Source organism: Cavia porcellus, unplaced genomic scaffold, assembly GCF_034190915.1.
Source record: "Cavia porcellus strain 051 isolate PalLab524CR breed Dunkin Hartley unplaced genomic scaffold, mCavPor4.1 scaffold_9, whole genome shotgun sequence".
NCBI classification, from domain to species: Eukaryota; Metazoa; Chordata; class Mammalia; order Rodentia; family Caviidae; genus Cavia; species Cavia porcellus.
In genome coordinates this window covers 53,487,744-53,515,467 of record NW_026947492.1, presented here as the reverse complement: position 1 = coordinate 53,515,467, position 27,724 = coordinate 53,487,744, and the positions used below count along the sequence as shown (strand labels likewise).

At 37.1% G+C, this 27,724-nt stretch overlaps 1 protein-coding gene and 1 pseudogene across 1 annotated transcript in view; one reads left to right on the top strand and one right to left on the bottom strand.

Annotated features, from left to right (window-relative positions):
* Tenm4 (teneurin transmembrane protein 4) overlaps positions 1-27,724 on the bottom strand; it is a 2,788,855-nt gene that overhangs the window by 1,456,091 nt on the left and 1,305,040 nt on the right. The gene's annotated exons all lie outside the window — the stretch shown is intronic.
* Positions 9,386-18,756, top strand: LOC100732097 (mediator of RNA polymerase II transcription subunit 18-like; annotated as a pseudogene).

Genomic DNA, 27,724 nt, shown 5'->3' with positions numbered 1-27,724 from the left:
TGGTAGAGTGTCAGTTTCTCTCACTCACCTCACCACAAGTCAGTGCACGCCTCTCTGCCGTTCGCAGACTTCCGTTCACAGAGCTTCTGCGCGTCTCTCTCCTTGCCGAGCCACTGTAGAGGCAGCCAGCCGCCGCGCGGCGGGAAACCCAAATCGTGGCTTACAATGGCGCGGGGTCCAGCCTCCACACCGAGGCTTTTCTGTTCCTGTTTTAGCACCAGGACTGCATTCCAAGTTGGTTTCTCTCAGCCCAGTTCGTTCCTGAGTCAGCAGAGCATATCTCCACCTGCTTATGTCTCCTTAGTCCGCACCATTCCTGGCTTCTGAGCCGAGTCTTTCAGAGAGCCTCCGATAGTTGCTGTTATCTGTCTTAGTTTTATTTCTTCCAATTTAGAAAAGTCAAACTTTTTTTTAAATTTTTGAGATATTTGTACTTTATTTATTTATTTATTTATTTAGTTGGTTGGTTAGTATGTTGAGACAGGGTTTTGCTTTGTAGTTCAGGCTGCCTTGAACTAACTATGGAACACATAGTTAGCTTTAAACTCCTGTACAGAAATACTCCTGCTTCAGCCTCCTATGTGCTGGAATTACAGAAATGTGTCACCATGTGAGATACTATTATTTTTAAAAAGCTCAAGTGATTTGTTTTATATGCTGTTAATCAACTTCAGTTGCTTAATTTTCCTCTTATGATTAGTTTAAGCTTAACCTTCTTTCTTTCTTTCTCTCTTTCTTTCTCTCTCTTTCTCTCTCTCTTTCTTTCTTTCTTTCTTTCTTTCTTTCTTTCTTTCTTTCTTTCGTTCTTTCTTTTCTTTTTTGCCTGACCATTATGTAGGTGATATCAGTAGATACTTTAGTCACTTTTCTGGAACTGGGACTAAGTAAAAGACAAGAGGTTTATTTTGGATCATGGTTTTAGAGAATTTAGTCTACGGTTGGCTGGTTTTGAAGCAGAGACTACACAACGTGGAAGGAAATAGCGGAGGAAAGCTGCTCCCCTGATGGTGACTAAAAGGAGAGAGAGGAGCACACCCTCTATTTCATGCTCCCTTTGAGCTGCCTCTTCTGACCAGGCACTAACCCTTCTGGGGAATACGTGAGACATTTGGGGATATTTTAGATCTAAGCCACAATAGTAGATTACGTGAAAAAGCTCATGGAATCAAGTTAATTAACCTTCTTATAATATCAATGATAATGTGTAATTCTGGTGGGACAAACTAAACTCCAGTTACAGTTCTCCCACTCTTTAGAAAACATACTTTTCAGCTCTGCAGTAGAAAGCAGAAGTAACCATGATGATAACTCCATTTGCACTCATGCAGCTGAAATTATGTCTACTCAGTCATTCATTCATGAATGGGTCGCTGCTTTATGAAATAGTTTCTGTTCAGGATGGTGGAAAATTATTCTTCATAAATTAAGGATTTTTGTATGCAAGATTGGAGATTATATCTACACGGGAGTTTTGACTTATTACTCAGTGATTATATTCTCAAGGTGAAGTGGCACCATCTTTGAACATTAAAAATGTTAAGTTTAAGCTGAAGAAGAGGAAATCTCACTTTCCATGGTATACATAATCTGTTAAGTATATTATAATTGGGTAACCATGGACTGAGTTACTTGACTTTTCCAGTCCAAGTTGACTGATTTTAAATGTAAGGAATGGATCCAAGATTTCTAAAGCTTCTCTTCCCATGACATTAGTTTCTGGCTAATTTGTTAACATTTGAAAATGTAATTTAAATGAATTTATCAGAGACAATCTATATGTTTTAGCCTTCTTTTCATTACTCTATCAATCTTTTTACTCCTCCCTCATCCTTTTCCCGTTCCTTCCTGCCTGCCTGCCCTTCTGTGTTGTTCCACTTTTTTCTGTTAGTCCTGACTAGTCTTAACATCACTATACAGCCCAAATTGACCTTGAACTCCTGACCTTCCTGCGTCACACTCCCAGGTGCTGGGAATTATAGGGTTGGGCACCATTCCCAGCCTTTCACTTTTTGATGTCTACAATGTTTAAGATCTGCTCACGTTTATGTTTGTTTTGCTTTATGTTTTGCTTGGATTTGGTTTTGTTGTACTGGGTAGTGTGTCTAGGGCTTTCACAAGACTTTCTTATTTATTTTTAATTTTTGTTTTGAGACAAGATCTCCTTAAGTCTCTAAATTGCTCGGGCTGGGCTCCAACTTGCTATCTTTCTATCTCTCTCACAGTGCTGGGAATACAGGTATATTCTATTATGCCAACTTGTTCTTTGATCTTGCTGTTGTTGGCTGATACAGTTTTACCTAATCGTTGTTGCTCAGTGGCATATAAAACATTAGAAATGAGAGTGCTTAAAGTTTCTTTTTCCAGAAAATGGGCTCTCTGGACACAAGACTAGTCTGTCAATTTACTAATCTCTGTATCAGTGATGACAGAAATTTTAGAGATCAAGAGCCCAAATTGCAATCCAAAACCCACTTATTTATTGCAAATATAAACATTGTAATTAAACGTAAATACTGGGGGTTTAGGTTAGAAAAAAACAACTCATATATTTACATATTTTGTCTTAAAAGACAAGAAAATGACCTGTGCTGTAGGTTCACCAGCACTGCTTTATATTCTTAATGGTTAAACCTAGAGATGTGTGTCCACACTGACCTTTTCGGAGCTCCACAGTTGCTTGATTCACTTTTATTTAATGATTTATCTGTAGGGAAATTGAAAGTAGGAGCAAGTAAAAATGTTAAGGGGAAGGAGAAATCTAAAAAACACTGACTGTGAGAACAGGATATATAGACCTGTTTTCTGAATGTGTTTAACTGATGGGGTTCATTCATTTGCTTAGTCATTCATCATATTATAGTACTGTACAAATAAATGATGCAGAACATAGATTATGGAGTTTTGACTATATTGTTGTGAATTCCAATTCTGCCCCTTACCAGCAGGACAAATCATGTAAACGCTGTGCTCCTCAGTTTTCATATCTATGAAAATGTAAATGATAATGCTAAGGATTGTTGGGGGTTAATCTACTAACTTACAAGAAACTCTTTATAACATTGCTTGCCACATAGGGCAGACTATATATACAGCACTGTTATTACTAATAAATGGTTATTAATCTCCTACTACGTGTCAGCCATAATATAAAGATTCTTGCACATACTTTTAAAATCAAAGAATAATTCAAAATAATATTTAAGTCCAGAATGGTAGTGCATGATTGTAATTCTGAGAAGGCAAATACATGAGAATTTTGAGCTGCAGGCTAGTTTTGATTACATACTGCATTCAAGGACAGCCTGTACCATTTAGTAAGATCCTTTCTCTAAAAACATAAAACAATATTAATGTTTGACATTCAATAGTTATCAGACAACCTTTACTTATGGGATTTCTTCCTCAAAGTATTATGGCTACATTTATTGAGAGTTTGCTCTATGTTTGGTACTCTTTTTAGGCGTATTTCATGATTTTTAATTTTTGTTTTTGTTCAGTTTCCATTATTGTAAATTCACCTACTTAGCAAAGGTACAACTTGAAAATGACAAGGCCAGGATCAAACTCGGCCTGATTCCAAGATCCTTTGTATTAATACTGAATATCTGCAAATATGGGACTATGGGACTTATGGAAATGGAGCAATAACAGTCAATCTCTTGCTTCAGTATTTGAGAACATGATCCTGCTCACTAGGGGCACAGACAAATCAAACCTAGTTCTTGCTGTCAAAAAGATCAGCTTTTCATGGTGAAGGTACAACAATAGAAGTGACAAACTGTGGAGTGTGTTGTGATAGTGATAGTCCCAGGGCAAGTCAAGGAGGGAGGGAGGGACAAGGGAAGCATGTGAACAGAACATGCTCTGTGGCAGTGCTAAGGTAAGTAGGTGCAGAGTGGGCTACAGAGATTGAAAAACTTGTGAGAAAACACGTGATGCATTTGGAGAGTCAGTTTTAGGGCTACATGGCTGGAAAAGGATACATGCAAAGAGGCACAGACTAGTCAGGCAAATGAGAAGCATTACCATTGTGCGCTCATGTGAGGAGTCTGACATTTAGAAAGAAGGCTTGGGGATTCTTAGAAAACCCCGAGCCAGGGAGATGACCAGAGTAAATTTGCTTAGCAAAGATCATCGCAAAAGAACTGTTAAAGAATGCTTTTAGCACATCTCTAAATTAACATAATTTTTGTGTTGGAATCTAAATTCCCTTTTTTTTCAATTTATGCTAATGCACTTCATAATATTTCTTGTCTTAAATTTTCTTGTTTTCATAAATTTTCACTATTCACTTCATAAAATCTCTTGTATTTGTTTTTGAGATGGATGTCTCGCTATATCATTATATTGTTCAGGGTGCTCTTGAAGTTATGAGCTCCAGTGATCCTCCCAGGTAACTTGGACTACAGGTGTGCACCACCATACCTAGTAGACAGTATCATCAATACTAGTTACTGCAAACATTAATATTTTATTTTAATTTTATAGTATGCATTCAATTTTATTGTCTTATGTTTACAATTATTTTCAACTTGCAGATAAAACATCTGAGGCTTAAGAATGTAAATCTTTACAGGATTGACTCAGAATCACAGCCTTGAGAAGAGATCTAAACATGAAATCCTTAAGTAGGGACCATATAGTCATCCTTCTCTAATTTTCAGTCATTTTGCATGGAACTGTTCCTCAGTTCTTCACTGTGTACTGGCCAGCTTGATATGGCACCAAAATCAGTTCCCACTCAACCTACAATTCCTATCCTGTTGTAATTTTGCTTATCTTTGAGATAGGAAAAAGATTCCTTTAGGCAAGAATTTGCTCTCCAACTCGGGTATCTGAAACTGGATGTATCTAAGACTATTGTCAGAGTGACCTCTATCTAGACAAATTGTACCTTAATCATTGCCCTATCTGCATATAAAACCCTGCTTTCATGGGTTGCCATAACTACCAGAAAGAAACATAAAAGGAACAGAAAGAAGTGGCTCACAAATTCCTGGAAAATCTCTACCCTTTCCCAGAAAAGTCTTCACTATTCCTCCTTTTTATCAGCCTCACACATGATTTCTTCTATTTTGTGCTTATGACCTCCCAATCGCTAAGAGTGAGGAGGTAATTTGTTTGTCCATTTTCATTCTCAGCAAAGAACAGAATTTTCCTTCATGGCTCAGTTGGAGCCTGTCTCATTTGTTGGTTTCAAAATTCTAGGAGGAAAAAAGTCACCGAGTTTTGGCTCAAAGATTAGTAATTATACCCCATGACCTTTCTCTGGCCTTCCTGGAAAGTAAACCCTAACTTGGTTTTGGCAGTAGTCTGACCTGTAAGAAATCTTCCTTTGAGCCTTTGAGGATTATTTCTCTCTGGTAAGAGGGGGTGTTGTGAGGTGATTCTCCCGTTTAGTCCCCTTTACCTTTTTCTTTGGAAAATGTTACATTTGGAAGCTAACTTATGAACATTAAAAGACTTTTTAGGACAAAAACCCAGATGCTAAGACTGTAAGAAGGGAGTTTGGGTTTCTGTGGCAGATGCTGTGATATGCTATCCAGCTTTCACTGTAGGAACGGAGACAAACACTTCTACTAATGGGAGTGCTCAGACAGATAGCCCTCCAGTATCAATCAATTCAGGGACTGTCACAGCAAATCACAATGCAGGGTAGTTAATATCCCATCATTGATAGACTCAGGATCTCCATACCCAAGCCTTTTCATCCCTATAGAAGCCAGGTCTTAGTAGTCATCCAAATATCAAATTCCTTCCTGTGGTCACCTGAGTCTGTTTCTGGGTCTCCAGGGCAGGTTAGCTTCACGTACTTCTTTGTGCTGCCTTCTTTCCTTTCTTTGCACAAATTGATGCCCAAAGAACTCCTTACCAAGCTTCCTGCAAAGCCAAATCTGTCTCAGAGTGTGCTTCTTGGAGAATCCAATCTGTAACAGTACCCATTGCATATTTTATACTGTTGAACAAAGCAATAGCCCTGATGGCTCTGCTGGGCTGCTAAAATAACTAATCCATATTTAGATATTTTGTGAAATGAGAAATAAACTTATCTTATAATTTAAACTTCTTTTAGTTGATCCCAATACAAATTCTAATACCTATTTGTTTACCCATGAATGTTTTTGAGCAGATTGTGATTTTCCCCAAAGGCTTGACTGTACTTTATTCATCCCTGCATCCACTGTTAGGGGTATGTAAGGGTGAATGAAACATGTTCATAATAAATGCACATTAAGTGAATGAAAAAAACCTATACTCTATTTTTTTAATTTTCTTTTTTCTTTATTTTTTTTTTTTTGGGTGGGGGCAGTGCACTGGAAGTCAAACTCAGGACCTTGCATTTGCCAGGCAGATGTTGTGCCCCTAAGCTATACCCTGGGCCCCCTAGATTCTATTTTGATTCTGCTATTTATGGCTGTGTTCTCACAAAGGAAAACATTTCTTCACAAATAAGCTTTGTATAAGGTATGATCAAAAGCTACAGTTATGTTTAAATTTAAGAAAAATGTAGTAAGAGACACAGCGTCATTAATCCCCCTCAGAGTACTTCCCTATCTTCAGAAACACCGATCCTAGTGTTCATGACACTTTCTGAAGCAGTTCTCAAACTCTTCTTTCATAAATGTCACTAAATGGTGTGATCAAAGAGGAGTATTTAGAAAATCCAACTGTAACTGTAGATATATGTAAGTCCTGCTTTAATTGTATTAGTAAGGGTGTCATATATTTTGAAATAGTTATTACGTACATTTAAATGAGGCACATTAAAATACATAGCCAATGTTTAAATCTTAAAATATTAACAGGAAAAGACACAGTGTTATTAACCTACCTCAAAATAATGCCCCTCGTTTCCAATACATTTATCCCATCATTTGTGACACTTTTATGAAGTCATTGTAAAGGCTTCTTTTCTCTCTTCAGCTGCCCTGTGTGGCTGTCTTGATGTTCTGAGTCAATTCCAGTCCTTTACCTTTCATGGTTTATTTTGCCTTAGGGGGGTGCCCAGAAGTTTCACGGTGCCAGATCTGGTAATTATAGTGAGTGAAGACACACTAATGTTTTGATGAATCTGCCTTTTCCTTAGATGGAATTTGCTGCAGTATTCAAAGTGTTCTTTTCGGTTACACCTTGTAAAGTTATTCACAACTTCCAGAGTTGTTTCAGAAAGTGGCAGAAACATGAGATGAGAGTGTTTCCCACCAAGGAAAGTATGTGAGGGGAGTTAATGGCAATGTGTCTTTCACTACAATACATTTTTAAAATGTGAATATTCATCAGATATTTTTATCACTCCTTATATTCCTCTAGGAAATACAGCTAAGTGAGTAGTGTGTTCACGATTCAGCCCCTTTTTAAGGAACTGCTCATCCCAATGACTTTTTAAAGTGAATTTTAAAAAAAATAATAACTGAAAATGAGAATTACTTAATAATTTAAGTTAGAGAAAAATTGGAATTACTAACAATATAACACTTATTTTTTACCATTAGAAATACAAAGCATGAGAGGAAATAAAAAAATAAACAAAGTAAAACAAAATAATCTAAATTGTCACTGCTATGATACCATAATTGCCCCCCCCACCCATTTATATTTTCTTTAATCATTTCTCAGTATGTGGCTGTGGAAGCTGTATATGTAAAGTTTTGGTTTTATTTATTTATTTATTTATTTTTTTACTGGGAATTGAATTCACAAACTTGTACTTGCCAAGCAGGTGCTTAAGCCACTGAGCTAAATTACCCACTATTTGAAGTATTTTTAAGAATAGCACACTGATAAGAACACAAGATCATAATAAATATGACTTGCTGACGAGATACCATGCTCAGCTTTTGCTCCCAAGAGAACAACGCAACCTATCTTTATTTGATAAAGAATTATTCACACAGATGAAAACTTCTGGTTATAGCTTACAATGGAAAAAGAAATACTCAATATAAGAAGAAAGACATACACAATCAAATCCTAAATATATGAAGTAGGCTGAAAGATTGGGGATGAAGGAGCATTGAGAGGGGAAGGATAAAAATTTCCAGAATGTAGTAAGATAGAGTATGTATGTGTCTATGAGTTTTAAGAACTTTTCTCAATGAAAAAGGGACATTCTGTACACTAACATTCATAAAATATGTGTACGTATCTGTGTATGTTTAGAATTTACTAATTTCCAAGTCCTGTAGAGTGATGCATGCATTATTTTGTTCTTTATTTCTGACCAGAATACTAAAATGACTCTCATGGGAGTTCTGGAGCTGAGGTAGTCATCCAGTGACTTTGATTCAAGGCCCCGAGACTTCAGAGTGTGGACTGCTAAGAGAACACTGAGAAGTGGCTGGTATCATATACGCCTGTGACTCAAAGAATGAGAGCTATTTACATGTGGAAGATCATAGAAATAGTAACTTATGGTGCTGCAGTTAAACTGAGACTTAGTACCAAAGCTCAAATCCAACTTGCTAGCTTTCCTTCACTTTCTGACAAAGCATCATCTCTATGACACAGTGGCAAAATCAAGAAGCATGAGGAGAGTCAAGCACATCCATTTCTACAAGCAAAAGAGAGGAACACCAACGAATGTAAGAGAACCATCAATCCAGTTGAACAGCTAATCTCTAAGGATGTATTCAGGAAAGAGCACTATGCTTAGTGCCTCAGTAAATGCCTATTAAAAGAGAATTTCCTGGTCTGGCAGTAATCCTACACAATTACACAATGGCTGGGGAATTCCTGCTGTAAATGTGCAGCAGTACAAAGATGGGTATGGAAGCAGTATCTGCCTAAGGAAGGCTATCTGAGATACATGTGATGTGTATAAATCTGTAGATATAGCATATCTATCAGAAATATATCTCTATCTCTATATCTATCTATCTATCCATATATATGACAGACAAATGTAGATAGATAGTCCTGGAGCTGGGATTCCAGCCCTTTAAGATTCAAAACCTAGAGGTGGAAGCCATTACGTATATTGATATGTTCAAAGATCTCCTGAATTTAAAGACCTAGTGAAAGACTCCTCATAGTACTTAGTGTTAAGAGAAGTAGAACTTATTTCAATACAATATCGTAACTGGAATCCAAAAGCTACTCTCATGTACGCAGTCATTCATTTCTTCAATAAACATGTCTTGAACTTTTTCTACATATCAGATACTCTTCTGGGAGTTGGTAGCACAACATTAAACTTTAAGCAATAATAAGCTTAACCTACAGTGAGCGAGTAAAGGAAATAAATATATAGTATATAAGGCAGTGATAAATTTTTACAAGAAAACTAAGTAAGATATAGGGAATGACTGTTTTGTTAAATTCAACTTTAAAGAAGATGACACTTGGCTAGAAATCAGAATGAAGGGAGGCACCAGTCATTGGGGCCATGTGTGTGGAGAACCCAGTAAAGCTGATAAGACAGAGAAGGAGTGGAGAGAGGAATGGGAAGAAGGATGCAGAGATGGTGAGAACTATAGCTGTGGGCCATATGAATAAAGAGATGATTTTGAACATGAGGCATTGAAACATTTAGAGCAGAATTGTGACATAATCTGAGTAGTTTTGAGAACTTGGTTCAGCAGGGACACCAGTCAGGCAGCAGTTTGTCTGCCAAGGTGAAGGTTGATTGGTGTATGGATCAGATTGGGAGAGGGAATGACAGAGATTTGAGGTAAAACTTGCTAGAGATGAGAAAGCTTATACGCAGATAATCAACAAAATTTCTCCCTAGAGTCAAGATTCATGGGAAAGATAATCATAATCTGAGATCATGTCTATGCTTACTGTGAATGATTACTTTGATCTCACACTTACTATAGGACATTATTTCCTAGAGGTGATCGTGATGAGTGAAGAAATAATCAAGAAAGTAGTTTTGTGAAGCATGAAAATGAATAAGAGCTAGAGGAGGTAGATACTGATGAACTCTAGAAGATAGCCCCACTCAGCCTTTTCATGGCAAGGGTGATCCTCACAGCAAGCTCTGAAGTATTTGAAGTTCAGCAGTCACAGTTCATTCCCTCTGTCTCATTCCAGGACGTTTCATCTCTGAGATGGGCTTGCTGACCGGACACTCAGATGCTTTTCTCCAAGTCTTGGATTAGAACAACCTGCGAGATTTGCTCCTACTTTTTTTCCTTTTTGCTTCACTCACAAGGCTAACAATCTCCTATTTTTACTGTTTTGTGATCACATTATAATTGTATAGCATGACTTAAAATTAGGCATTATTACCTAGGTGTTCCAAAGAATATAACAATTATTTTTTCACATGACAGATTGCTCAGAAACCCTAGGCTTCTAGGTACACAGAGGCCCAACTCCCTGAATGCTCCTTTTGCATCTGCTGTTTCCCTTTCTAGGTATCCAGATGATACCCAAAAAGGTGCGCAGCAAACGGCTTCCATGCCTCTCAGTCTCCCTGGAGTTTCTCTGCTCCCTTCCCACTCCGCCTTCTCCTTTGGCCAAGGCTCCTTGATAGAGTCAGCCAGCAGCCTTCACTTTTCTGAACTTCCTCCACTTGTTCCTTGTGACCTCTATCCCCACCTTTCTTTGGGTTCTGGTGCCAGGAGAGATTTGTAGAACAAAGTCTGATGTCTGATAAAAATTGGTACAGAGGAGCCAAGGAGCCAAGATCATGCCCAGTGCTTATGCTTGCTCTGTCTACTTATTTGTGGTTAATCTCAAGGTTTTACTCACAGTAAGCAATCTATTTCCCTGTTGTCAAAATTCTTAAGGGATACACTAGCCCCTAAGCATATTTAAAAATAACAAATAAAACACTACAGGCATATAAAAGAGGAATAAATGCATAACTGATATTTTAGAAGATACTGCTAAGAGATTTACATAGAAGTTTCCAAATTAAAACTCACAACTAAATTCCATCTCTCCCTTGAAAATCAAATTTCAAAGCCACAGATCAATGTAGTTATCTGTTTACTGATGTTTCACAGATCGTCTCCAAATTTCTATCTTCTCTGTATAGTTTCTACTTTCCTCATTTCCCATTGATTAATGTTATCAACATCCAACCAAATTCTGAGGTCAAAAAATTCGCAATCACTCTACTGCTTTATTTTACTTATTCTACCTTCTGTGCAAATACTAAATATTCAAGTTTCTACAACTATAAAATATTTTTTCCTTTCTGTTCTCTTTCCTTCGTCGGTTTTGTAACTGGCTTAGGTTACACATTCCTCATTTCTCACTTGAACAATTCGAGGGCCTTAAATAGCCTCTTTGTCTTCACATTTATTTCTAAAATTGACTCAACCATTCCATGTCCTCACGTGAAATACCTTGGTACCTTTCTGGTTCTTCCTTAATGAAGCTGTCCTGCTTAGCATGGCTGATTTGCAGCCCTTCTTCTGTGCATGCTGGCATTTTACACTCTGTCCTTTCCCTTACTGTCCCCTTTGTTTTAAAGTGCCTTGTTTGCTTGTCTATGTCTGTCTGTCTATCTGTCTAAAATTTACCCAAGAATAAAGATTTTCTATGCTCCAGTTAAGATCAACCCTTCTTGTTTGAGTCCCTACAAGACTACACATTGTAGGACTATTTGTTCCTTCTGTGCCTGCAGCTATTTATTGACATTTATACTCATATCTCCTGTAACCAGAAGATCCACTGGCTCTTAGAAGCACTTAGGTAGTATTGAGAGTGCATGTTTGAAGGGAAAAAAGAGGAAGAGAATGAAGAGCCAAGAAAATGTACAAAATTATGGGAAAATTGGAAAGATAAATGGAGAGAGTCACATAGAAACGAAGGGAAAGGGAAGAAAGTGAAAGAGGAAAGTCAGGCAGACTTATCTATATTAGTTAAGATATTTATGTGAAGTTGCTATGTCCACATTATCAGACGCCTAGGCATTTGTTCCAAGGGAGAGGTGGGGGTAAACATTGTCTCTCCAAAGCATGTTGGATGTAATTACATTTTGGACATTCTGGGCTCCCTCTCTGGTTTTCCCACATTAACTAAGCCTTTCAGCTCAATCTCTGTGAAACCAAAGTGAGAAAGAGGCTGAAGTAGATGTGTTTTGTTCTATTACTGTTATTTTCAAGAGAGATGAGCTAAAATACCTGCTATCCACATCCAAACCAGTTATCAGCCCTGGTGGCTCTCAGAAAGATTGTCTGACCTCCCAGAGAGCTATCTGGGTGCCCAGCACATAGTCAGATTTAGAAGACTCTGCCTGACCCTTGGATTGAGGGCCACGAGATGCAAGTCTGGAGTAATTCAGAATCCAGGCTCCACCTGGCATGGGTTTTAATAGAAGCTTCTAAAGTCAGAGGCTATGTATCTAGTGACAAGAAGGAAAATGAAATACGTGAACCAAGAAAGATAAGGTTTATTTATTTGATTCATGGAAATCAAGTATTACTTAGTGTTACAGGAGCTGTTTTGTGTTACACCTGCCTGTTTCTCTTGCTTTATTTCCACCTTCTAAATAGGTATTACTTCAGTTCATTTAAATGGAATAATAATTATGGTAATGGTGATAGTCTCCTCAACAATAAGCACCAAATACTATATATTATACAGAATACTGAATATAATTCTCCAAATAAATGTTTAAGGTGTGCATCATGAAGTCCATTTCCTAACAAGAGCACACTTAAGGGGTGAAGTAACTTAATGGTGTCATAGCTCTAGAATTAATTTGTAACTCCCTCTAGTTTTCCCTCCTGACTATCCCTGCAGACCTTGCTAATCTCGTCTCCAACTTCTTCCCTCCTTGACCACTGAGCTTTAATTATACCAACCAACAGCACTAGAACTTTCAGTCATGTCTTACTCATCAGTACATTACTTGGAGAAAGTGTATTGCAAGTTTCCAAGCTAGAATATACCTCTTTATTTCTTTGCATTGCTGGCTCCTTCTATTTGGAATCCAAATCAAACCTCACCTTCTTGGAGAAGCCTTTCTGAGCACCCAGTCTAAAATAGTTCAGGACACTGCCATATCTCTCTTCCAATGCAAATTACAGCTGACTTGATCAGCTCCTGATGTTTGCAATTATATTTCATAACATACATAGAAGAACAAGAGTTAATATATCACTTGTTAAGCAAAAGGAAAAGCCAATATTTCCATTTGGGTTGATGAGGGAAATGAGGCTAAAAGAAGGTCTTGGCAAGAACTGGAGAAAATTAACACACACAGATGCACTGCTATGGGTGCTCAAGCATACTGGGGATTTCCATGTTATTGCCACATACAAACTGTTATCACCAGTACAAGAAATCAGATGAGGGTTTCAGATTTCAAATGTAGCAAACATTTCACTTACTGTCTTCTAATAACTATAATGTCATACTTTACAAAATTTAGAGTTGTCAAAATCAAGTGTTTAAATTGTCTGGTAGATAGCCAAGAAATGGAGAAAATTTGGCAATTAAACATATGTATGATGTAGATGAATCAAAGCTTAGATTGAGAATGGCAGAGGTGCAAAACGGAAAGAGAAAAGGTTTGATTTATTTGTGTTGTCTTGTTAGTTTCTCAGACAGAGCTCCGTTGACTTGATTTTAATTAAGCTTTCCTTAAGCCTGAGTGTTCGGGGAAGCTAAGTAAGTGTGGGTGCCAGGTGGGAATATGCCAAGAACTCCCAGATCTAATTTTGAAAATTCTTCTTCACAGCAAACATCCATTACACGGAGTCTGTTGACAAATGACCTGTATCCAGCTGAGGAGTATTGGTTGCACATTTATGTTTGGCGTTGATGGAAGAGTCTATGCTATGTGGAATGCTAAGTTGTCGCAGGACCCTAGCTTGGGGAAGCAGCCTCGTACGAGGAAGAGAGGACTAAACAGGGTGTTAGTAGACTTTAGCATTGCTAATAACAATCTGTGTGAATTTGGGGTTGTAGGACAATTTTCTCAGTTTTACTTCTGTCTGTGGTTGAGTGAACTAAGTACATTGTGCTATGAACAGAGAGTCCTGAGATTAAAAGACATTTATACTTTTATTTAAAATAAGGAAGACATTTCATGCATTTCTTTAAGCAAGGCAAAAATAAAAGTAATATTTTTATAACTACCATTCTTCCTCCTGTCTTTTTATATTTGGGTATTTTCCACTCCTCTCTGTAGATATCAGCTACTTGCTCTTTTGGAAAGCATTTACAGACTGCGTGAGATTGCTGAGATGATCTTCTTTGTCCTCAGATTCTTCTTTTAATTTCTGACTCATGCCTGGCAACTGAGGTGAAAGACTGTGTATTTTGTCATTTCTATGACGGTAATACAGTATATAGAATAATCTACATAGTGCATGTATAAAAAATGCTTTTGAATTAATTAATCAAATGTAAGAACAATAAGGAATGAAAATAATGTCTTATATATTTATAATACTTTAAATTTCACACTTTGATAAATTCTTGTTTCTATTTTTTAAGGGGGTTGCTAGGGCAGATAAGGAGACAAATTGTCCAAGATATAGATAGTTGTGTTTTATCATTTCCCAGATTTATCAAAGGCACTCAACAACTTTAGTCATCTGGAAATCCACTTCCCTATAGACACAACACTAGATCACAGGCCATCCACAGCATTTCTCATTTTTATTGGCCTTCGCAAGTGTCCCACCTAACTGCAAAGTGGGGTGTCACCTGTCTCACAAGGGAACAATAAAGGCAGTTCTGGGAAAGCTTTAAGCCTATCTGTGCAGACCTGGGGAGATCAAAGCCTACCTAGAAGTAGGACGTAAGCTGCTGTTTGAAAACTTATGCAAATGATCAAACAGGAATGTGAGGGCTATTGCCAGGCATTACACATGGGCAAGAGCCGAGTATGTGCTATGGACACATGAGTGATTCTTTGTCTCCTTTATAAATGCTTCCAAAAATAGTTGACGCAGCATGCATATAGAGGGCATCTGCAATGTTGTGCAAACCAAGAGCCCAAAGATGAGAACAATCTTATAAAAATAGGTTCTTTAGAAAAATAATTTCCCTCTTAATAAGATGTTCTAAGCAAGGGACTCAGAGTGAGAATTTGTTTGAATAAAAACAGAAAAATCAAATATTAATCCGATGCTACAAGTGAAATCATTATATTTATTTCTTTAAATAATACATTATAGTTACTGCCTTACCTGTGATTTACCAGGTCCTGGGCTGCCTGATCATTCATTGGGTCAGTCATTTATTTTCCTGTCTGTTACTTTAGCCCATATTGTGGAATACCTAGTATGAGCAGAACTTTGGGTAGAGATAGGGATTTCTCTCTGGCAAAGCACACTGTAATGAGGAGGAGCTTATATGAACTATGACTTCATAAGCCATGTATTAAATATTCTGTATTGCACTAAGCATTTCGTGTGAAGTATTTCATTTAAAAAAACACACTAAGTGGGTGAAGCAAAGTTTATTAGACCCTTCTTAGACACGAGAAAATGGGCACTTAGTAGTTGCATAACTCACTAACAGGTAGCTCACGGCCAAGCCAGGCAAGGTATCTGGGTCCTTCAAAATTGAAGGCATTATACTCAGTTAATAAGCTAAGCATCCCACTAAATTTCACATCGTGATTCTGATTGTCTGATAGAGGATGCAGGATTCCACTTTCCTTCTTTTCTGCTTCCTTCCTTCCTTCCTTCCTTCCTTCCTTCCTTCCCTCCTTCCTTCCTTTTCTCCTTCCTTCCTTCCTCCTTGATTCCTTCTTTTTTTCCTCCATTCCTTCCCTCCTTTTCTCCTCTTTATGGATGAGGAAATGACAAGGTTGCAAAGGCCAGGGAATTTTTATGAAAATGGTAAAAATCTGTTCACTATGTTTGAAGTTATGGAATGTGTTAAGCTACAAAATAAAGTACTAGGCTGCTTCAGTGATTAATACATGAATCTCCTTGATAAAACCTCTTTAACATTTGTTTAACATTTTATATTGTTGTAAACACTTCAACAGTAGTCTAGTTTATTTGGTTTGAAATATTGAAGAAATGAACAGAAATAATTAGTTCTGGGTTGGTAATGTGGCCAGTGCCACCAAATCATATGCAGAAGACCTAAACTATGAACACATACATGTGCTGGTGCTTGATCTGTCTTTGTGGTCATAAAAGGATTAGTGACCTGGGAATGACCACATATCCTTACCAATCATGGGCAATGTCTCTAACTGTAAAAAGCATCCCTGGAGGTGAGTGAAAAATTACAATTGCTCTATTATCCATGTGAATATAACTTGTGAGAGTTTTTTCTGCCATTAGGAAGAGCAGCAAGAAGGTTAGACTCTAAAGACATAGGAGGAAGCACTTCTTTGTTACTTGCCAATGAGTCTATGAGCCAGGAAGAAGTTTCTGCATCAGTATATAAAAATGGTTTTATTTTTATAGCCATTGGTTCACTTTACTACAGTACAAGCTTCTTAAGAAGGCATTAAGCTGATTCTAAACTCTGCAATTTATTTCAATTAGTTCAGGAAACCTGTGTGTGTGTGTGTGTGTGTGTGTGTGTGTGTGTGTGTGTGCACATGCATGTGCTATAGATAGGAAAACAGACAAAGACAGAGTAAAAGAAGAGGTATATTTAAAACAAATATATCAGTATGTTAAGTGGTGAAGTATAATGAATTTTTTTTAGACTTTCACTCTTCAAAATATAAACCAAGACACAAATAACTACAACTGTTAACAAAATAAAATTACTTGAAGCTAAACAATGTAGTCAGTGAGGCTGAGTCACTCCAGCAGGGCAGTTAGAAGCTGAAGAGACTGCCATTTATTTACATAACCTGCTGAACCCACCTTGCCATCACATCTTGTGAGTGATGCCCTCTTAGAGGTGAACAAGAAATACTGTTTCTTTTTCATACTCTACCTGCTTTTCCAACACCTGTTGTCCAAAACAGCCCTATGCAAGGATCTCCTTTATGAACATACATATCTGCATTCTCTCAATGCACTGCACCTAACAGTAATAGCCTTGAAGCTCATTTTATCTGAACCTGAAGCCCATTACCCATCAGTAGATCACACATTATGATAAGAGCACCATGGGCATAATTTCATCCTATGGCTGTTTTTTTGTTTTTTAACGTCTAGTGGAGATATAAAAAAGATTCGGGCATTGCCTTTAGAGTTTGAAAAGTCCGAAGGATAATTTTGTCCTTAGAGAAAAAAGTGAGTTAATGTTCTATGATTGATTTGGGAGGTCTCTGACTCTAGGCATGATTACTAGAGTCAAAACCTGAGGTAAGAGTCTGGAGGCACACAGGAAAACCATGTAAGTTTGGGATCCAAAATGAGCTGGTTGTCAATCACATAAAGGAATAAGAACTCAGCATCATTACGTCCCCCAAAGAGGAATTCAAGCAAGGTGGTGGGAATGCGGCTAAAACTGGTTTCCTGGATTATAGAAATCACCCTAAATGAAGCAGTCAACTCCATTAGCAAAGACTATTTGATCTGCATTTCTTACCTCCCTGTCTTACTCCATTATGAGGCAATGGAACACACAGCAATACAGAGCAGGAAACAGCCAATTTATCTAAATGTTAATGACAGTAATTACTGGCCTGGAGAGAATCTTTTAGTTCAACTGAAATATTTCATAAACATCATTGGGAGCATTTGTGTGGGGTTAACAGTTCTCTTAACAAAGAGAAGCCTTTATCGCAACCAGCATGACTGGAAGAGGGTAACACTGGGAGGGCAAACATGGTCACAGTGGCATGGAATGGCATAAGTACAGTGGCAAAGGAGAGAAGAAGGCTGTATTTTGAAGGTTAGATGACAAAGTATAAAAATCGAGACTGAGTAAATTACAGGTATTACAATGAGTTCAGACAAAGGCCTTGACTTCCACTGAATCATCTCATATTTGTCATGCAAGGGTCAGTTGACAAACGATTATCTTATTTGGGATGAGTTTATAGGTAGGAAAAGATAGAAGCCCAAAGAAGAAAAAAAATATGGGAAGCATAGGCATTAAGTACCAGCTAGCCAGCTTAGATTAAGAAACTGCCCTGAGATTTGATGAGAAAAAGTCTTTTTAGGAGATCCCTATGATGAAGAGTCTCAAAATATACTATGCAAGCTATCAGCATTGGCATTCCCTGGGCACTTATTAAAAATAAATCTTCTAGGTTTTACACATTGTCGCCTTGTTGCAGGAAGTGGGAAGAGGAGGAAGGGTGTATCCTGTGCCTTACCTGATTGGAGTCTTTGAACCCAGTTTTCTTGCCTTCAACTTAATCATGCAGATACCATGGAGGCATCTCCAGTGACCATGATGCTCTTCACTGTGCACTATTATCTTAGATCAGTTTGGAAAGCCTCATCCACTCCCTTCATGCTCTGTGTGACAACACAGAAACAGACTTTCCTTAACCACAAGATGGTGTTCCTCCTTAAGGGCCAGCAGGCCAGCCTGTTTATCCTTAGGGCCCAGCAGTCTATGGACAGGGCAGGGGCATCCTGGCATCTGTGCCCCCTGGGACAGCCAGAAATGCGAGACAAGAACTGCTATGTATAAGTGGGAAACTGCATGGACACTGCCACATCTCAGAACCGTACTGACTTCTTGATGCAAATGGATTTCAACGCGGACCATGAGTTTGTCACCACGGGACAACTGTTCTGTAAGGGCATCATGAAGATTATGGTGTACAAGATTTTCCACATGCTTGTGCCAGGAATCACAGACAGCACTGAAGCCCTGTTACTCTCCCATCTTGTGGAGCTAAGTATTGTTACCCAAGCCTGGCAGGATACGGTCTCTGATGGCATGAGGAACTTTACCAAGCAGTGAAAGTTCTGTGACATCTTACTTCACCTTCTTGTTTCCAGATTGAAGGCTCCACTCTATGCAGGCCCCACTCTGTAACCAGACTGCTATTTATCCCGGCAAAACTCATCAAACCAGTTCTTTGCTTAAATCCTACAATTCTAAAATATATTCTGCAGTGATGTGCCATAGGATTCATGTAAATGTTGAGAAAGGAGGAAAAAAAAAAGAATGTCTAGAGATTTTGAAAAATGTTAGATTTCAGCAAAGTTTCTTTTTGGTAGCTCAGTAAGCCAATGCACAGTGTGGGCCTTTGATAAAATAAGCCAAACATATTTGTCTTTGGAACCTGTTATTAAAGAGCACTTATGAGAATTGGAAATTAGCCAACAGCTCAAGCATGGAAGGCACGACTCTCTCATTTCATACAGTGGATGCCAGATTCTTCCTCCCTACTTTGCCACAGGCCTAACCCAGTGGCTACTACCTCTACCCATGTCAGTGCCCACACAGCATTGCTGAAAACATCATCTACCCTTACCTTTTCCTTCTCCTTGCTTGCTGCATGAAATATCCTTTCCTGCTTCCCATGTGTTGAAAGTTATCCCTTAAAAGACTAAGCTCAAAAGTCCACTTCTTTTGAAAGACTTTTTGGATTCATTCCCACAATGGAAAGCTGAAGTTTTAGCTCTGTCTCTTAGGCTACAGTGCTCTGTGTATCTTACCTGGAGAACTCTCACACTCTAGGAGAGTTAGGTGTAGACCAGTTCCTTTCATTTGCTTCCAAAACAAGGCAGAATCATCTTGAGTCTGAGGAATAAATATCTGTCTATTCATCTACCTACTTATCTATCTACAATAATGGGTAAACAAAACAACCATGAATAAAAAAATGGTGTGTTTATCTAGAAATATGTTATATTAAAATGCAATATATGGTAGAAATGCAATACATTTGTATTCCTATATATTTTACAAATTATTCATGCTAAATACTTTAAGCAAATAATGAGGAAAATTATAGTTTGTATAGAATTACAATGTATCACTTATTTTTTTAAACTTCTGACTCTGTTATTCAACTTTTCAGTTAGTAAGATGCTTCCTCTTACATTGTGCTCTTAAGGACAGGAAAAATAAATAACTCCCTCATGTCTGTGTCCTTAGTACCCATCACTGGGTCTAGAACTAATAAGTATTCCCATAATGTTGTTCTCTAGTCCTCCAGGTTTAATTAGACTTTAAGCTAGATTTACAAACCACCTTTTGTAGGTTCATTTTTAGTCACACTACTAATATGCTGGGTAAACATTCCTCACTATTCTTATTAATTTATGATGCATTTTTACCTTTTAAACTTGAAAAGGAAATTATTCCTTGATAGGAAGATACTGGTTAAGACTTTTCTGCGAACTGGGTGTTTCTGCCCCACCATGCTTATTTGAAGCCCGGATCTAGAAGGTAAGGGTGGTTGGTGATCAGGCTTTGGGCAGATAATTATGTCTAGAATAGGTGAGAGTGGGTTATCCACAATGAGATTAATGCCTTTAGAAAAATGAGAGAAGGTCTTTCCCTTTCTTCATCTGCATGTACCATGGAAAGGTCATGCTGAGAACAAAATAAAAAAGAGAGCCTTCACCAAGAGTCTAACTATCCAGGAAGCTTGACTTCAGACTTACAATTCCAAGAAACTCAGAAATGAATGTTGGTAGTTTAACCAACCAGTCCATGGCAACTTGTTATTGCAGCTCAGACTAACAGATCACTTGATATGCATACGTATTAGAACTATATAATCAGAACACATACCAACCATCTACTTTGGCATTGAGTCATATCAACTTTTCATTAAGGTTACCCTGAAGCTGTACCAAATAATTGAGCAAATAGTACCCAATATTTAAAGCCTGGGACATAGAGAAAAAGGAAATGGAATTAATAAGTGCCATACAGTTTAATAGTGCTATATTTATAAAAATACATTGAAAATTTTTATTCTCTATCTGGACTGTAAATGAAATTAAAATGGGACATTTTGCATCACTGTTTGCTTTTTTCTATCTCTCATCCTTTGAGCCACATTGGGATTTACAATGACCTATCAAATATTTATGCTTGAAGCCTCAGGAAGGACCAACAGTGACTCCTCCCTTTTACAGTGAGTTGAATTGATATGCCTTAAATGAATGTGTTACTTCTTCTTATATCTATTCTTATTTACAAAAATAGCCTGAAAATTAATTCAAAGTATAATTCAACTTGCACTCATCTTTCAGGGCCTTGCTAAAGTTACATTACTACTACAGAGCATTCCCTTGTGTTCAAAATTGTGATCAATCTCTTCTTGCCTTCTCTACTATTGAAATTTGTTTTTACTCATCTTAAGCATACAACACAGCCCTTTTTGGTTATTGTTGCCAACTTTACTAATTGTACTGTGTCTGAGATATTGTTTATGCTACACCTAAAAAGGGTGTGGCAAATTTGAACTCCATTTGCCCACAGGGAAACTAGCTTAATACTAACAATTCTATTGTCTCTCACTCCTTTCTTCTTTTCCCTCTCTATGCCCTGTCACTATTCTCTGGGTCATGTCGTTACCTAAGCTACCTGCATGCAAAGCCCTATTCAGGCTCTGCACTTTTGGTGTGGAGATAGGAGCACCTAGGCAAACACACCTCCATGTCATCTACTAATCTGTGAATACCCAGAGGGAAAAAAGACACCTCCTTTATACATTTCCCAGGTTCTAAAATCAGGCATGGTATAGATAAAACTTCAAAAATATTGGTTGTGATCATCAAATAAAACCCTGTAAGTCCATCAGGGCAGGAATAGCATTTGTAACTCTGTCACTTATTCAACAAATATTTATTTGTGTGCCTTCTGCATTATACTGTGATCTACTGGCTATGTACAGAGTAGTAAGCAAAGTTCTTGCCCTCCTGGAATTTATATCCTAGCAATTAAAGTTAAAAGAAAAAGCATCAATGACTATGCAGTATATAAAATTAAAAATAAAATCAGAATAAAACAAATCAGGGAGTGGGCTGCCAGTTTAAAGAGAAGGCACTGAGGGACAGTTGGATAAATTTTTTTTTATCATTTTGTGCATTTTCTTTTTACTTTGCTGGAGATTTCTTTTGATGTATGCTAACTTTTTATTAAAATGAGATCCCAGTTGTTCATTTTTTGAAGTGCTTCCTGTGCAGTTTGCATTTTGCTCATGAACTCTTTCCCTACCCTCATGTCTTCAAGATTTTTACCTACCTTGTTTTCCAGTAGATTTAGTGTTTCTGTTTTAATAGTTAGATCTTTGAGCCATTTTGGCTTTAGTTTAGCATATGGTGATGGACATGCGTCTAGTTTTAGTGTTGGTTATATGAAAATCAATTTTCCAACACCATTTATTACAGAGTTTTTTTTTTCCCAGTGAACATGTTTGACCCACTTTTCAAAAATAAGGTGACTGATTGTCTTTGTAGTTTTACTACATCTTTTAATCCATTCCATTGATCCTCAGACATTTTTTTTTCCCCAGTACCATGCTGATTTTATCATACTAGCTTGGAAATATAATTTCGTGTCTGGGATTATGATGTCTCCTGCTTTGTCTTTGTTGTCAAGGATTGCCTTTTCTATTCTAGGTCTATTTGGTTTCCAAATGAATTTTAGGAATGTTTTCTTTAGATGTGTGTTTTGATTGAGATTATATTAAATCTGTGTAACACTTTTGGGAGTATGGCCATTTTCACAGTGTTGATTCTTCCTAGCCATGAGCAAGGAATATCTTTCCATTTTCTGATATCCTATTTGATTCCCTTTATCACGGTACTGCAAATTTCAATATATAGATCCTTTACATCTTTTTTGAGATTGATACCTGAGTACTTCATTTTTTGGATGCTACTGTGAAAGGTGATGTTTCCCTAATTTCTCTCTCAGTGAGTTTGTTGTTTGTGTACAGGAGTGCTGTTGATTCTTGAGTGTTGACTTTGTATTCAGCTAAGCTACTGAACGTGTTTATTAACTCTAGTAATTTTTGGTGGATTTTTTGGAGTCTTCTATATCATATTATATGAAAATAATGATAATTTAACTTATGTTAATTTTTATTCCTTTTATTTCTTTCTCCTGTCTAATTGCTTTGGGTAATATTTCCAGAACTTTGTTGAATATAAGTGGTAATAGTGGACATCATTGTCTTATTCCTGATCTTATGAGTGAAAGGACTTATATCTAGAACATATAAATAATTTAAAAATCAGGCTTTCCAAATTCAAAGACTCAATCCTAAAATGTGCACTTGAGATAAATATGCTCTTCTCAGATGAAAAAATACTAATGGACAATAAATATATGAAAAATATTCAAAATCATTATCCATTTGAGAAAAGTAAATTAAAACAACACTGAGATTCCACTTCAGTCCAGAAAGAATGATTATTTTCAAGAAATCAACCTATAACCAATACTGGCAGGGCTGTGGGAGAAAAGGAACACGTCTCCACTGTTGGTGGGAGTATAGACTGATACAACTACTCTGGTAATTAGTGTGGAGATTCCTCATAAGACTAGGACTAGAGGTACCATTCAATCCAGCTATTCCCCTTCTTAGTATTTTCCCAAAAGATCTTAAAAACCTCTTACCATGGCAATATATGTGCACTCATATTTATAGTAGTACAATTTGTAACATCTAAATCTTGGAAACAATCCAAATGCCCATCAATCAAAGAATGGATAAAAAAGATCTGATATTTTTATACAAATACAAAGGAGTATTATTCAGCTATATATAAGGATAAACTTGAGGTTTTTATAGTTAAATGGAGGCATCCTGATACTATATTCATAAGTAAAATAAATGAGTCTCTCATGTGTAAATAATATCATATTGCTTCCCTAGTGTAAAAAACTAAAATAGTAAATAAGATCCAAAATGTACAAAAGGTATTGTGAAAGTGAAAGAAATTGCCTAAAAGGAAAGAATAACTGGTATAGGGGAAAGGAGAAAAGAAAGATGGTAAAAGATCATTTGTGTGTGTGTGTGTGTGTGTGTGTGTGTGTGTGTGTATGTGTGTGTGCATGTGTGTTTTTATATACATATATATATACACATAAACAAGATAGATAAATATACTACTAATCTCTCTTAGTTCATCAGAAAGAACAGTTTATAATTTCACTGATTATTTAATCATGTTTTTCATGCCTGTATCTTGTAATCTGAACAACTACTTTGAAGATAACAATATACAATATATTAACCTTTATTAATCTTCTGTTAATTTCTTTGAAATTCTGCATCATACTTTTTATTCCTTTTTCATTTTAAAATAAAATTAAAATAAAAATAAATGATATTTTTTAAAAGAAAATATACTATTTAATACAGCATGGTTTGGAAAGAACATATTACAAGATTTTACTAGCAACCTAAAGTTACTTGGGAGTAAATTATACATAGTTTTGAAGATAATTTAAACAGCTGGAACTTAGAGCCTTGAGGCACAGAAAGCCCATGAAATACTGTGACTCAAAACAAGGATTAGGGAAGTCGAGGAAAAAATGAGGATGTGTGGAAATTGCCAGAGTGCAGAGCCCTTGGAAAACATTTGATTTTTACTCTAAATAGGAGTGTACCATCATTAGAGAAATTTGGGGAAATAATAGCACAATCAAATTAGTTAATTTGTGGTACTAAAAAGTAAAACTAGAGTATTCCCACTGCACTACATCCACATTTTTTATTATTATTATTATTATTATTATTATTATTATTATTATATTTTATTTTGAGACAAAATGTCACTAAGTTACCCAGGCTTGGCTCTAATTTGAGATTCTCTATCCTTTGCCTCACAAAGGGCTGGGCTTAAACACATGGGCCACTGAGCCAGGCCACAGGTATACATCTTAAGGGATTACTAGGTAAATGTTGTAAACGGAAGGAGGGGATATAGAAAACAGGATGACAAATTAAGAGTTTCTTTCAGTGATCAAGACAAATGATTACACTGCCTTGGTTCAGAGGTGAAGAGGTGAAATTGGTGAGAGGTGAGCATGTTTTATAGAGAGTAATGTGTTAGTTGAATTAAATGTGGAGTAGGAGACAGAAAGATAGTTATTTAGAATACCTCCCAAAAAAATTTGCATGAACTTCTAAAAAGGTAGAATTGAACTTTTCTAGGAGGGAATATTGTGTGGAATCAGACAAGATTTTGAAGTGGTAGGAACAAGAAGTTCAGTGATGGGACTGTAACTTGTGAGACATGTATCAGACAGCCAGCGCTAAAAGTAGTGATGCCAGATGAGTATTCGGATGCCTAAGCCTGGAGCACAGGTGACAGACCCGACTGAGACATACGAAACCAAACAGTTCCACAGGTAATGTTTGAAGCCATGTACCTGGATGGAATCTGCTTGAGTAACCACGGATAGAAACTAGAACGTGGGAAATGAGCTCCCACTTTGAGAGGTCTGGGGAACAATGCCAAGTCAGCGAAGAGCAAAGTGAAGAGCAGAGCAGAGAAAACAGTTTTCCGGAAGATAAGTGCAGGAAATATTTCAAGGGAGAGAGAGCAATGGCCTTTGTCAATACTGTTGATAGATTAAATAAAGTGAGAACCAAGGTTTGGCCTTTGGATTTATCAATATTGCAGTTATTGGCAATACTGGTATGACCTGTTTTGATGGAGAGATAAAGACATGAGATAGATATCTCATTGAAAAGAACTAGGAAACAATTGGAAAAAGGAAGATGTATGACCACATCTTAATCATCTTTTTTCCTTGGAGATATGCAATGAATTATATGACTTTTGACTTACGTGGGATCCGAATATTCATTTTAGAGATAGAAGCTTATCTCTCTATACCATCACATTTCACTCCATGGTTTTCTGGCTGTAAAATAAACCAGGTTAAAAATAATACTCTTTCCATCTCAATGAACCTTCATTTGGTGCCCATTATGTTTTTAATACATATCCATAAGGAAAAACTGTTGTAATCTTCATTTCATAGATGAGGCAACTATGGCACCAAATGCTTGAATGATTTTCCCCAGGTCATATAAGAGACTTATATCAGCACCCACTAAGGAACTGATGAGCATGTGGGAAAATTCAAGCTTTCCACCTCTTGTTTCTTGGGGTTGTGGTTTTATCTTTGCCAGCTTTCCTCTGATAGCAGGTTCAGGAGTGGGATAGCTTTCATTATAGATCAGTGGATTTCTGAGCAGACTCCTACAGAGATAAAACGCTTGGCTATCACTGCAAAATAAAAGAACCAGTGCGTGCTCGTGCATCTACCTGCTCCTGAGTGTTCTGTAGGCTGGCAAATAAGTTATTTTTTTTTCTCAGCCTTTTATCTGTACCTTTCTTTTAAAATCTGAAAAGAAAATTATCATTGAGTAGGAAAAAGAGAGTAATATCTCTTTTAAAAAGAGCACGTGTACACATGTTTCATGGTAAGTAAATAAAGCCACGAAAAGGAGAATATTGAAGCAATGCAAAACATGTTGTCTCTTGAATGTAAATTCAGCATTTTCTTTTCTGAGAGATAATGTTTCTTTTCTTCCAGATGTACTATTTTAAGCATCATGCTGCCATTTTGTTCACCTTTCTGCTAGCTCCCTATAATCATATAATAACAGCTAACAAATGGATACTACCGGAAACATTTCCTGGTGTCACTCTTAGTTTTAGGCAATGTAGATTAAATTCCAGACCAACCATTGCTCTTGTCTCTAAGGGACTTTTTCCTTGGCCTCTTGTAATACATTATTTTCGCAAGGTCCAATTGGAATTGTAAACACCAGTTGCTGTTATTTTCCCTTGCTGGACACTTCCTTTCCCTTCCCATTATCTTTTCTGGACCACTGAAATAGCCTCCAAATTATTTTCTGCACTTTCCCTCTTGTCCTCTTTTCTTCCATTAGCTACACTGTAGCCCCAGTGACTTTATAAAACAGCAAAATCGAAGCTCTTTTCACCTAAGCATTTCAAAGGCAGCATTCCATTGTACTTAAGACAGAGAACATGCTTTCTAAAATCTGCTCATATTTCTGTAGGTTCTGGTCCTCGCCTACTTCAACTGCTAACTATACATCATTCTGTCTCCTCATTAGGACTCTGTCCACCCAAATTGTCTAACCTTTTCTGGCTTCGCACATTCTTTCTCTCTGTAAACTCTGGGACCATCCCTCACCTATTTAATTTAGCTGGTATTCATCTGTCAGAACTCAACTCATACTAACTTCCATAGGGTATGGTTTTCTCATGGCTCCAAAACCCCTTTGTTTTCATAGACTTTCTAGGTCTTATTACTATGAAATTGCAAATGTTATATAATTTATCTGAAGACTGTAGTCTCTGATTGCAATCTTTAGGAGAACAATTGTCATTTTTCATCACTTAGCTCCATGTTTCATGTAAATCAGTCTTCTGTGTTTGTTGAATGTAGGAATTTAAGGTTCTCATCTTCTGCCTCTATAAAATGGTAAGCAACTCTTCCATTTCTACCTTGCGAGGCGATACTACACACCCTTCGAAGACGTGCACTCTTTATAAGGAGGCTTCTGCATGCTCTGAGAATTGTATCCCTTGTCTCTGTGAAGCAGAGCTATGTTTTCAGGAGACATAAGTGCAGTGAGAGTGTAGCAGGTGGATCTGAAACTGGGACAGTCCTGAATCATCCATCTGGAATTTGCAATTGATCCTATAATGTCAATTTAATTGAATCATCTTTGAGTGAGGGGAATGGATAAAAAAAACAGAAGTAAAACAGACACAACCAACAACAATATTAACAAACACCTAACATAAAATTAGAGAACCAAGAGTGGATGTTTCCCTGCCTGTGGGGCAAGTAGCCGAGGAAGCTGATATGCAGATAAAGGACACAATAATGCAGATGTGAATTTAGAGAAAACATTCTCTGGGTTCCTTATGACTTTCCCCTCTCCTGGTTCTTCTTTCCTGAAGCT